Source organism: Sinocyclocheilus anshuiensis, unplaced genomic scaffold, assembly GCF_001515605.1.
Source record: "Sinocyclocheilus anshuiensis isolate Anshui unplaced genomic scaffold, SAMN03320099.WGS_v1.1 scaffold468, whole genome shotgun sequence".
Taxonomy (NCBI): domain Eukaryota; kingdom Metazoa; phylum Chordata; class Actinopteri; order Cypriniformes; family Cyprinidae; genus Sinocyclocheilus; species Sinocyclocheilus anshuiensis.
The window spans coordinates 122,622-135,379 of record NW_015557069.1 but is presented as its reverse complement, the minus strand read 5'-3'; the positions used below and the strand labels follow the sequence as shown (position 1 = coordinate 135,379).

Below are 12,758 nucleotides of genomic sequence, written 5' to 3'. Positions count from 1 at the left end.
TTTCCCTAAACCCTGAACACACACACACACACACACACACACACACACACACACACACACACACACACACACACACACACACACACACACACACACACACACACACACACACACACACACACACACACACACACACACACACACACACACACACACACACACACACACACACACACACACACACACACACACACACAGAAGACTTATCAGTATAAATCATGAGTCCACTGGCCTGCAGTTCAAAAATATTCATACAAACCTTAAAGTGGTATTAAATTTTGCTCCCTGGATTTTTGCTGACGGTCTGAACAAGGCCTTTATGGGACTGCTGCTTCCAATGGGATTTGTTACTCAAAAAAGTAAAATATATCAGTATAGTGTCACCTTGTGGCCAATTCTCACGAAATTAGGTACACAGTATTGTAGTGGTTTTCAATCCAGATCCTGGGGAACCACTGCTTAGCACATTTTGCATGTCTCTCCATGTCATTACACAATATATAATGTTGTCGACTTGCTGTTGCTTTCACACTACACCACTTTTTTGGGTATCATGAAGTTGCTGTCATTTGCACATTATGCCTAGTTCACACTACAAGATTTTAAGCCCGATTTACAAGTTAACGAGCTCGCCGACAGATCGGGCTGTGATCAGGGGGAAATCAGCAGGTGATCAACGCTCAGCAATCTTTATGTATGAACTACTCAACTGCGCTTCAAAGAGGCTCACTGACTCGTCACTGAGGCAAACAAACATCTAGCATGCTAAATATCTGGATCGGTCGGCCGACTCAACATCAACATGACGCAAGCCTACGACTCTTATCCCTGAAATTCCCCTTGCCCTGTATTTTGCTCTCTTGTTGGCTGTAGGTCATTGCCAATGTAATTTCCGGTCAAAATACATTTGCCTCTAAATCGACCCAGAGACCAGTAAGACACAGTGTTAATTTCGTTGACGAATAACTTTCGTCAATTACATTATTTTCACTGACGACAACGAGATGATAACGAACTAAAATTCTTTTGAATGACAAAAACTAGGACGAAAATGTATTGAGCACAGACACTGAAGCACACACACACAGAAAGCGCCTCTCACAGCGTGCGAGTACTCTTTCGCGTCACATGAACAGAGAATTACACACAAAGTGATGTCGAATTGTCCGTTTTGACGAGTATTCACAGTTGATTAAGTCTTAAGTGAATGTAAACAGCAGGGAGAACGTGTATCAGTACATTGCATCAATTGCAGCTGTGCATTCGGTTTTAAAGGGACAGCAGCCTAAGTTGCTATTGTCCGAGTCATTGATGTTAATCAAGCAACGAAAGAAAGACAAAAAATCACTCACTGCTCTTGACTGAAAAACTTTAGTAGCCCTAAAGATTAATCTAAATTTATTTACAGAAATAACTTTGGGAAATGTTGCCGTCAATGGGCAACCAGGTGAGACACAGGGCCCACGACCGATCTAAAATATCCAGATAGAAATATATTACCCATTCTCAATGGAAAAGTGCCCAAGCAACATTGCTCAAAAAACGTTGCCCGGCAAAATTGCTCAAAAAGTTGCCCCGTGTATCATCAGCAAAACAGTATATAGGATAAATATTCGATGTGGATCAGTATATTACATCTGTGCATTCGGTTTTAAAGGGACAGCAGCCTAATTTAGTTGCTATTGTCCGAGTCATTGATGTTAATCAAGCAACGAAAGAAAGACAGAAAATCCCTCACTGCTCTTGACTGAAAAACTTTAGTAGCCCTAAAGAATAATCTAAATTTATTTATAGAAATAAATATGTCTGCTTGAAAGAATGAAGAATATGGTAAACAAGTTGCAATAAAGAATGCATAATTAATTAGCCTATATAACCATTGGTATTTCATTAAAAAGAAGACCATGTTCTTGTTCTTTATGAGAAGTGGTTTTATTAATTTTAACATAAAGGCATGTTAATCGGTGTCTATCATGATAAAACCTTAATATCAAACCTATATAATGAGTTTGGACATTTTGGAGAAATGCTTAATAAACGCACTGTAACTAAACCCATTAGATTTTAGCCGACTAAATTTACTGTAGATTTAGTCGACTAAAACTAGACTAAAACTAAAAACAATTCAGGTGACTAAAATATGACTAAAACTAAATGGCATTTTAGTCAAAAGACTATGACTAAAACTAAATCAAAATTTGCTGTCAAAATGAACACTACTGTTTATATAAGAATGACTACTTGCAATAATGGCGTTATTGCATGATCGATACTTACATAAAATGTCGATACTTACATAAAAATATTAATACCAAATGTTTTTACTAGTAAATGCATTACTTATTGTGAAAATGAATGTCCAAAATAAACTTTAAAATGGGAAAAACATGAACTGAAAGCTCTCATTTAAACAGAGAGAGCTGGTAGAAAACTGACAGGGAAAAAAAATCACTTAACCCAATATAATAAAGGAAGAGATAAATGTATCATTTATTGTAATTGGTTTAAGTGAACATTTTTGTAAGTTCACGCAAAATAACTGTTATAATATTTTTCATGATTCTGTAATTGTTAATAAATAGTAAATCAAAAATCTGATAATTTAATCCTTTACTGTAATGTTAAAATAAAAAATGTAAAGTCTTTTTTTTTAAGTGTATATTGGTTCAAGTGTACAGCCTATTACTGTTTTCACTGATCATAACCCTATTACCTTTCTTCAACAAATGTCTAATGCCAATCATCATTTAATACGATGGTCTCTGACCTGTCAAGGTTACAACTTGAAAATATTTCACAAAAAAAAGGTATTGAAAATGTTATTGCTGACTCACTGTCCCGTGACAACCAGTAAAACATTGTATGTTTTATTTTATGGGTGGGGGTGTTATGACCTTAAGATAGTCTATGCATCTGTGAACTGTTTTTGTATGTATTTGATCTCTCTGCTCGTGTGTGTAGACATGTTTGTGTTCCAGATAGGTGTGGCCTCTGTTAACCAGCTGGAGATGGTGATTGGTGATGGTGACACCCTACCCAGATATAAGGACCGCCCCAAACACTCGTCTTCTGAGTCTCGTTGACTTCGTTCTGTTGTGTTTCGCTAGCTATTCTGTTTCTGCTTTGTGTACGCCCTGAAACTTTGTAAATAACTTTGTAAATATTCTTGTAAATACTAGTTTGCCAAATTAAGGGACGTAGGGGGTTAGACGCCATTTTATTTATATGTATCTTTTTTTCACTTTGTTTATGGTTGAGGGCGGTAGGGAAGTTGGCCTATATTTTGTTTTCTTTATTTCTGTTTGAGGATATTTAGTTGTCAAAGAAAAGTCTGTTTTGTTTATTGTTTTGGCCTTGTCTGCCCCGGAAGATACTCCCGTTAAAAGAAAAGAAAATTGTTTATTTGGCATCTCTCTGGTGTGAACTCAAACCTCTTATTCTGTTACGGCTAACCCCTAGAGGTCGTAACAACATTAAATACAAAATCCCAAATACAAAATGAAAATAGAATTAGAATTAGAATTCGTAATGTTACACGTGACATCATTTTTGTTTATGACAGTTTGGTAAAAAATATAATGCAGTAACATGTAATACAACTATTACGTGTAAATAGTAAATAAAAATTAAACAGTCAATTTAAACAGAAGCACAGCATAACTGAGAGTGATTCCTGTTAAATTGTTGGGTGTTATTAACTGTAAATGGACCACTTACTTTCAAAATAAATGTTTCCTGCGTTCTCCTATCCATCACCAACAATACCTGCACATAAATTACACATATAAACAAAGGCATCAGACAATGTTTAAACAATAATACTTCCTTAGAAAAGTGTTGTATAATGCAGCCCTCTAAACCAGTGGTTCCCAACCCTGGTCCTGGAGGCACCCCAACACTGCACATTTTGCATGTCTCCTTAATCAAACACACCTGATTCAGGTCATCAGCTCATTAGTAGAGACTTCAAGACCTGAAATTTGTGTGTCAGAGAAAGGAGACATGCAAAATGTGCAGTGTTGGGGTGCCTCCAGGACCAGGGTTGGGAACCACTGGTTTAGAGGGCTGCATTATACAACACTTTTCTAAGGAAGTATTATTGTTTAAACATTGTCTGATGCCTTTGTTTATATGTGTAATTTATGTGCAGGTATTGTTGGTGATGGATAGGAGAACGCAGGAAACATTTATTTTGAAAGTAAGTGGTCCATTTACAGTTAATAACACCCAACAATTTAACAGGAATCACTCTCAGTTATGCTGTGCTTCTGTTTAAATTGACTGTTTAATTTTTATTTACTATTTACACGTAATAGTTGTATTACATGTTACTGCATTATATTTTTTACCAAACTGTCATAAACAAAAATGATGTCACGTGTAACATTACGAATTCTAATTCTAATTCTATTTTCATTTTGTATTTGGGATTTTGTATTTAATGTTGTTACGACCTCTAGGGGTTAGCCGTAACAGAATAAGAGGTTTGAGTTCACACCAGAGAGATGCCAAATAAACATTTATCACACCTGATTCAACTCATCAGCTCATTAGTGGAGACTGCAAGACCTGAAGTGGGTCTGTCAGATATAGGGAGACATACAAAACTTCATGGAGAGGGTTGAGAACCCCTGATCTAGGAAGTTATATTTACAGTCTGTGTCACTGAATCACTATAGCCTTTAAACAGAAAAGAAACCATAAACTAATTTAACAAATTAACTAAACATGCAAATTTAAATACCAAATTAACATGAGTGCCATGGTTTGCTTGTGTCACTCATTACAGTGTTAATCTGTGGCAAACCTTTCTGTAAAAAAATGAATTCTTGCTTAAAATAAATAGATTCTGTGATGATAGCAGTAACAACAGAGAAAATACAGCTGCAAGCAGTGATAATGAGCCCAAGCAATATGAACTGCACGCATCAGTGGATGTGCCATCCCACCTGATCAATACGAGGGCTCCACATTCAATTCCAATTATCAGCCAAATAAATACCTATTAAACACTATTAAATACCCGTTACACACTTTATAAATATTTTCTTAAAGTGCCCCTATTATGCCATCTTTAAGGTTCCTAATATAGTTTTGGGAGTCTCCTACAATATGTTTACATGCATGCAAGGTCAAACAATGCTTTCGTTTTCTCAAAATACGCATTCAATATCACCTCATTTTCCAGGGATTCTCAAACGATTAATTCGAAGCAGTTCAAAGATAGACAATATCTTTATTTATCATGCACTTTCGGCTTTACAACTTTGCAGATCGCTTGCATTCACATACAGCTACATTACACGCTGCATGGAAGGCAATTTTCGAAATGGCATAATAGGGACACTTTAATATTGGATTCAAAATAAATGTGATGGGAAAAATGAGAAGAATTAAAAAATAGACTCCAAAATTTTTGTTAATTGACATCCATAATAATAGATTTAAAAAAGTAAAATAAACAAAAATGTGTTATGCATAGGTAGAACAAGATTCTCAAAGAAGAACAAATCCCATCTCTGTTCGCTTACAAAAATCAGCTGAACCTGCTACTATTCTCTTCCCGTTGGCTCCCCATCACAAGCACAGAGTTCCTCACACGAGTGACTAGACCTAGACTCTTCCTCATGACACATTCTCAATGTTGTTTTCCAGGTAATTGTATTAATGCTTGTTTATTTCTGATTCAACTTCACCCTACTAAATGTGACATACATTGTAACAATTAACTCACGTGATGATTATAGTCATAAATGCCACCCCTAGAAAAGAGCTGTGTAAAGATGGTCCAATATTTCTGCTTTTGTCTCATATACAAAACAACAACAAAAACAGCATACAGGTTTGGAATAACAGAGTAAATAAAGACTGAGATTTAATTTTCAGTTAACTATTTTTTTTTTATTTAAAACATTTGTTGTGTTGTATGCAGTAACGATAAAAATGCAGTTATAATATTGAGATGTGTACCTTATCAATAATGCCCAGCACTCTGTAATGCTTCAGCTCATCAGAATAAGTCTGCTCTGCCCACAAGCCACCACAGCACTGTGAGCCCAACGCCTGAAGTCACACCCAACAAAGACACATGAAAACAAGAAAAAACACATGTAAACAACACAAAATATAAACAATAGGCAAATGGAAAAGTTTAAGCCTCATTCATAAAATGTGCACTCATTCGTAAAATGTGTTCACTATTACATCAATTAAAAGTAAATGTAAAAATGTGTATTTTATAAATGAGGCCACAAGTTTCATTGTGAAGGTGAAAGATCACACACACTGACCCTGGTCTGAGTGGAGCTCTGACCCATGCTGTCTTTGAGCTGTCCAGAAATTAGCTCGGCACGCATCAGATATTCTGCTGTCTTTCTCTTCACAGCCTCCCTTCTGCTGGGACTTACCTCTCCTGAAATATGCAATACATACACTCGCAATGAACTTTGAGAGAAAGTTGAGTTTGGTTCATTTGCTTGGTATGAAAACCACTTTTCAAACTTGGACGTGCACAACCTCCCAAGTTTGAAATTCGGATAGAATGAACCACTAGTAACGATGTATAATATAACAAAAATAATACAAAATTGCAATTCATCCATAGTAGACAGTTACAAATTCAAATTAAGCTCATGCTAAAGTGTCCCTATTATGCTTTTTCATGTATTATCTTTCATGTCGACGGTAATATAGCTGTTTGTGAATATAAAAGGTCTACAAAGATTCAAAGATCAAAGTGCATGACAAATGGGAATACTATCTCCCAAAAGAAAGAACTGATTCTGAACTGCCTCAGTGTTTCCCCTAGGTTTATGGCTTTGGGGGGGGTGTTGTTCATGCATGCGCAACGCTGAACTCATACGTCATCAGCCCGGAGCTGCTTCTGTGTACAACTGTGGGCACAAGCTAGATTAAAGTGATTATTACGTTTTGAATATGGATATTTTTCTTACAAAAACGCATCGATTCGCCACAGGAGGCCTTTTTTCACCCCCCAGAGCCGTGTGAGACATTTTTTATGGATGGGCGCTTTTTATTTCACTTCTTTTGGACTGATGCATGCAACACCCGCTGAGTGGCATTAAACAGCTTGAAAGATCAAAGACAATTTTTTATATAACTCCGACTGGATTCGTCTGAAAGAAGAAAGTCATAGGATGACTTGAGGGTGAGTAATTTATGGGCTAATTTTCATTTTTGAAACAAAACCGTTCTAGACGCTGTGAGAAAAGAGGTAATGCTGAAATGTATATTGCGAGAAAATTAAACTGTTTTTCGACCTAGGATGCATGTACATCTATTGTAAGAGTCTTCATAAACAAAAATAGAAACCTTTAGAATAGCACAATAAAGGCACTTTCAGTTTAGGGGTTAAACAAAAAACTATTAAGTGAACAACTGGGTGTCTGGGCATACTGGAAAATGGCTGCCACTAGTACTCACAGTGTGTCACATTTTTGGCAGAAACGTAGATGTCAAACTCTTTTCTCTTAATTGTGGTCAAGAGAAACAGGCTTAGATAACTTTGTCTGAACCATGAATTGCTTTCTCAGAAGTATTTTTTAATCTAATATTTAAAAAAAAAATACTTCTGAGAAAGCAATTCATGCTTATAAGACTAAGAGTCGAAAAGAGAGGACTTCAATGACAAAGTTTATATTTACATGACATTTCATAATGCCACCTTCTGTTAAAACCCTGAAATAAGCCAAAGCGAGCACATGCGACCAGCTCTGCATGTTGAAATACAAAGTTATGCATTAAATGATATACCTTGTACACCCTGCAGCAGAAGATCTACACCTCTATGATAGTAGGAAAATGCCACCGCAAAGTCCTGCTCCACTTCTTTCTGAACAGCTAGAGTGATCTGCTCACTGGCCTCTTCCAGGTAGTCCTTCTTCTCCGAGTAGTTCCTGAGGCTGGAGGCAAAGCTCAAAGCCCCACTACTATGGCTGGACTCTACTCCCAGCCGGCTTGGGGACGTCACTGGCTGTTGGATCGGAGACGAGTTGCTTTGTGTTGCTGTGTGCCTGATGCCATCCCATCATCCACTGCAGCCAGAGGGTCTCCATCAACCTCAAGAGAATTCAGCTCACTGTCACTGCTGCCACCTGACATTAAGGACACAAATCTAGCATGAAAATTCAAAATAGCTGACTTCATGTTGGGCGGAGCTAACGACTAATTTTGAAAGTTGTCTGGCTTGACAACAACAATATATGCGAGTCTGGTCTGTAGGACATTCCTGCTTTTGTAGGGCCACACGCCAGCAGAGTTTAGCTCTAGCACCAGTTAAACTCACCTGAACCAATATCACTAAAGAATTCCAGGCAAGTGTGTTGAAACTGGCTGGAGTTAAACTCTCTTGGAAAGCGGCCCTCCAGCAGCAGGATTGGACACCCCTGCTGTAGGTAAAACTGACCCCCTCTCCACTTTAGTCAAAAGAGGGTGCTACAGAGTCCTCCTATATGTCCATGTTTTAGCTTTTGTCTATGCCTAATGACCGACAACTCTGATATGTGCCCTGAATTTCATGAAATTTTAAGCATGCCAGGAGTCTCAAAAATATCCAAAGAAAGGATTTTCTAAGAATGAGGCATTACCATTTAAGATATCAAGAATCCCTTTGCAATTTTACATTAGCCATGTCTTGAAATTATTCTTACAAAGTTTGAAGCAATTTTGTTAAATATAAAGAGCCTTTAAAAGTCTGTTGTATGTCTCACACTTACTGCTGTCAGTTGTTAGCACTAAGATTATTACTGTTATTACTGTGATGTCCATGTGATTAGATTAAACCTCAAGTTTAATCTAAATCACTCAATACATTGAGAAGATATGAGACACTTCCTGTTTCCCTTTTTCCCCATAAATGTATTGCCTCGCCATGGTGAAACCATTCAAGATATCAAAAATCAATTTGAAATTTATCATCTTCAATGTCAATGCCAAGATATTGACTAAGTGTGGTGACAATCACAGTACGCGGAATGTAATTTGAAACCACAGCAGCTCACACAGGTGTCCTTCATTATTTTTAAAGTTTCTAAAGAAACAATAATTCTAAAATATATATATTTTGCTAAATTATTTGCCCTCTAAAAGTGGAAGCATTTAAAATTTCTTCTTGAGAGCTTCAGTGATTTTTCATGCTGCCAAGTACACCCTGCAAAAGTTTTGGGATTGACAAAATCTCAAATTAAAGGTGCACTAAGCAATATTTGAAAAACACTTTTGACCAGTGTCGGACCGAGTCCCAAAACACACAAATCAGCAGTAAGGGGCGTGTCTAGTGACGATAGGGAGAAGAGAGCGCTCAGTGAGTGCACAGGACGGTAAGACTAACATATTGATACTAACACCCAAAAAACTTTAATTTTGATTTCATGGGGACTTTAAAAAGAAGGGTTACGATCAGGCAAGAGGTAGGACCCGCGTAAATATTGGAGCAGCTTTCCAGCGGTAGAGAGATCTCAAGGAGCGGAAGGTTACATGTTAAGGTTTTATTTTATTATTTACTTATAATTATTATTAGCATTAATAATTAAATCATTTTATTAATTAATTTTATTATTAAATAAAATAGCTAACCAGTAACGAAACTGGTACAGAGAACCATAAAATTTTACTGGTATTAGTACTGAAATTTTGGCATCATGACAAGATCATTCACACATTTAGGATCCTCTCACTTACGCTCAGGTTCACATGGGTTGGCCACTGTCAAATCATCCACAACACTGATATCTTTAGGAGCTACGGAAAGACAACATAGAAAAAAAAACCGAAATCAGATTCAATCAAATTTCAAATATCAATTCAAATCAAAAAAATTTAACAGTTTTCTGAGACAGGATGGAAGTCATGAAACGGCAAGATAATAACAAAATATGCTGATATTTTACAATAGTAGAGCCGGACAATATGGCCAAAAATATAATCACAATATTCATACAATATCGATATTTCTCAAATGAAACTGTGAAAAGCTTGTGAAGTGACTCTAAGAGCAGCTCTGGAGATGAAGTTCGTGTGTTCATGTCCTCATATAATGAGCCGGCAGACACTGAAAAGCACAAAACCTGTGTGCAGAAAAGTAGCTCTTTCGTATCAGCTGTCAAATACACAAGGTTATTTCAAAAACACACCAAATTCATAAACACAGTCTGTTATGTCTGCGAACATAAACAGCTGCATTTGTATCAGTATCTTAGATCTGTGAAATGGACATGGCTACACACAACAAACTCAACTCAGTCCTTGTCCCCTCATATATTAATTTTTTTTACATATTCCACGGGTAGGATTTATTTAAATGAGGGATACTGTGACGTGTATGTTCCCGGAAGAAAACCCAGGACTATAATCAAGGTGGTTTGAGGGAGTTCAGAAACAGTACCAAAAAGTAATCTAGGGAATGACTCAATTTGGAGTGGACTTTGTGCTTTATAACTTTGCAGATCTTTTTCATGCACAAACAGCAACATTATGCACTAAAGGAAGTCAAAAATGTAAAAAAAATAAATAAAAATAAGACCCCCATAAAAAAATCTAATAAATGATGTTCTCCAACCAGGAGCCTCCAACATTGGCAAAACAAAATATAGGGTTGAAATAGGGTTGAACACTGGATGAGAAGCACCATGTCTTTAAAATTCAAACACATTCTTTTCTTTGAGTGTACACACACCAATGGCACGACTAGGCATGTCAATGGCACACAACTACAAGTCTGGAGGATGTTCAAAATCAATTTCATTAACAACATTTGGGACAAAAATTTGTATGTACTGAACCTAGGCTGGAAGATTGTGTATTGTGCATTTTTCAGTAGTAAGTTTAATAAAACAAATTTAATGAGCAAGAAAGAAGTTAAAAGAATTTCTGGAGATAAATATTCTCAAATATGTTCTTAAGAACCTAAAGAAGAAAAAGCCAGTCTTTGGAGTTATCTGATTGAATGGCTGAAGACACAAGAAAAACCCTTCCTTTTTGCACTACCTGCAGATTACCATAATAATCATAAAAGTGTGAATAGCTTGACGGGTGTTCGGCACTTGGCCGCATGTTGTTTAATGCGCTGTGGATTTTGAATAGTTTAAATATAAGCTAAAATTAAAAACAAGCTCCATTTAACTGGTTTTTGTAGAGTTGTTACTGAATTTTGAAATCAGCAAAAAGTTGCAACATGCATAATCATGACTGATCATTGTTTATATTATCGATCACTGGTGTGTCACTTCAAAAAATTCGTTGTAATTGTTAAATACAATAATCAATTTCAAATAACCCAATAAATTTATATAATCACTTTTAAGACAAACTTTAAGAAAAGTTTGAGGCTATCTTAGAAGATTCTTTTAAAATACATTTAAATAAGTTTTGTTTTAAGAACATTCTTAAGACGTATTTATTGGGAATACAAAATATTTGTAACTTCTCTCCTAAGAAAGAAAATAAGAAGAAAATATCAGTTGAGAATGTTTCATGAATCCAGTCCATGATCGCTTGATGAATTTATAACCTGTCCACTAACCTTCAACATGTTTACCATTAAACATTAATTTTGGAGTGGGCTATTTTTGAAAATAACAACAAAGTAAATGCTGTTTTATAAGAGAAGTCACAAAAAAATATGTATTTGAATGATATCCACAAACAATGATTGACGGTCAAGAAACTGAAAGCCATTCAATGACTCTGAATCAGTCCATTTAAATCAGTATCAGTAAAATGTAATTTACTAATAAATATATTTGAATTAAGCAGTGATTTTGATAATCTGGTTTATTTCTGATATTTTGTTTAGGCTAGCAGAAGTTCTGAATGGCCAGTAGCCTAAAAAAAACAAAACAAATGTGGAATTTCATGTAACACATTTTCTTCAGGTGTTTTGTATTGAATTGCATTAAAATGTAGAGTAGAGTAGACTTATTTTTGAGCATTTTGATACTATTCATTCATGTTAACTCTATTGGATGTGGGACATTTTTTAAATGTGACTTTAATTTAACAAAGCACGTTTTTGACACTTTAAGTCCAGTCAAGTCAAGTCACCTTTATTTATATGGCGCTTTTAACAATACAGATTGTGTCAAAACAACTGTACAGCATTAATTAGGAAAATATTGTGTCAATAATGCAAAATCACAATAGTAAACACTACATTTTCAGTTAAAGGCACTTCATCATTGAATTCAGTGATGTCATCATCCAGCTCAGTTCAGTTTAAAGAGTGTCTGTGCAACAATGAACTTACCTTCAGGGCTGCTATATAAGAGGCTGTCAGCTAAGAAATCAGAGAAGGGTTCGGCTGGGCCGATGAGCTCAGAGCTGTCTTGCACCTCACCACCCTAAAACACACACACACACACACACACACACACACAAAACCATTTGAGGTTACCATGTTTAATTACTGTGAGACAGGGAGGAAGTGATAAACAAGAAATGCGTAAAAGGTTATTCTGTCTGTATAGGTCTTCCTTAACCCGGTTAGCTCGGTGATTACCTGATTACCTCAATTTGACTTCACCACCCTGCCTCTACCTGGAAAAAAACTACACTACCAGCCAAAAGTTTGGACAAATCTACTACTATTCTTTATATACATTTTTTCAGTCATTCTTGAGAAGTGGGACAAAACAGGGTGCAAAATTGAAAAAATAAAACCTTGTACTCACACAAATTAAACTACATTTATGTATCTTATATGTACTAAGCTACTGAGCTATGCTTTGATACAACCTCCCAAC

At 36.1% G+C, this 12,758-nt stretch overlaps 1 pseudogene; it reads right to left on the bottom strand.

Annotated features, from left to right (window-relative positions):
• LOC107676695 (ribosomal protein S6 kinase delta-1-like) overlaps positions 1 to 12,758 on the bottom strand; it is a 28,351-nt pseudogene that overhangs the window by 9,669 nt on the left and 5,924 nt on the right.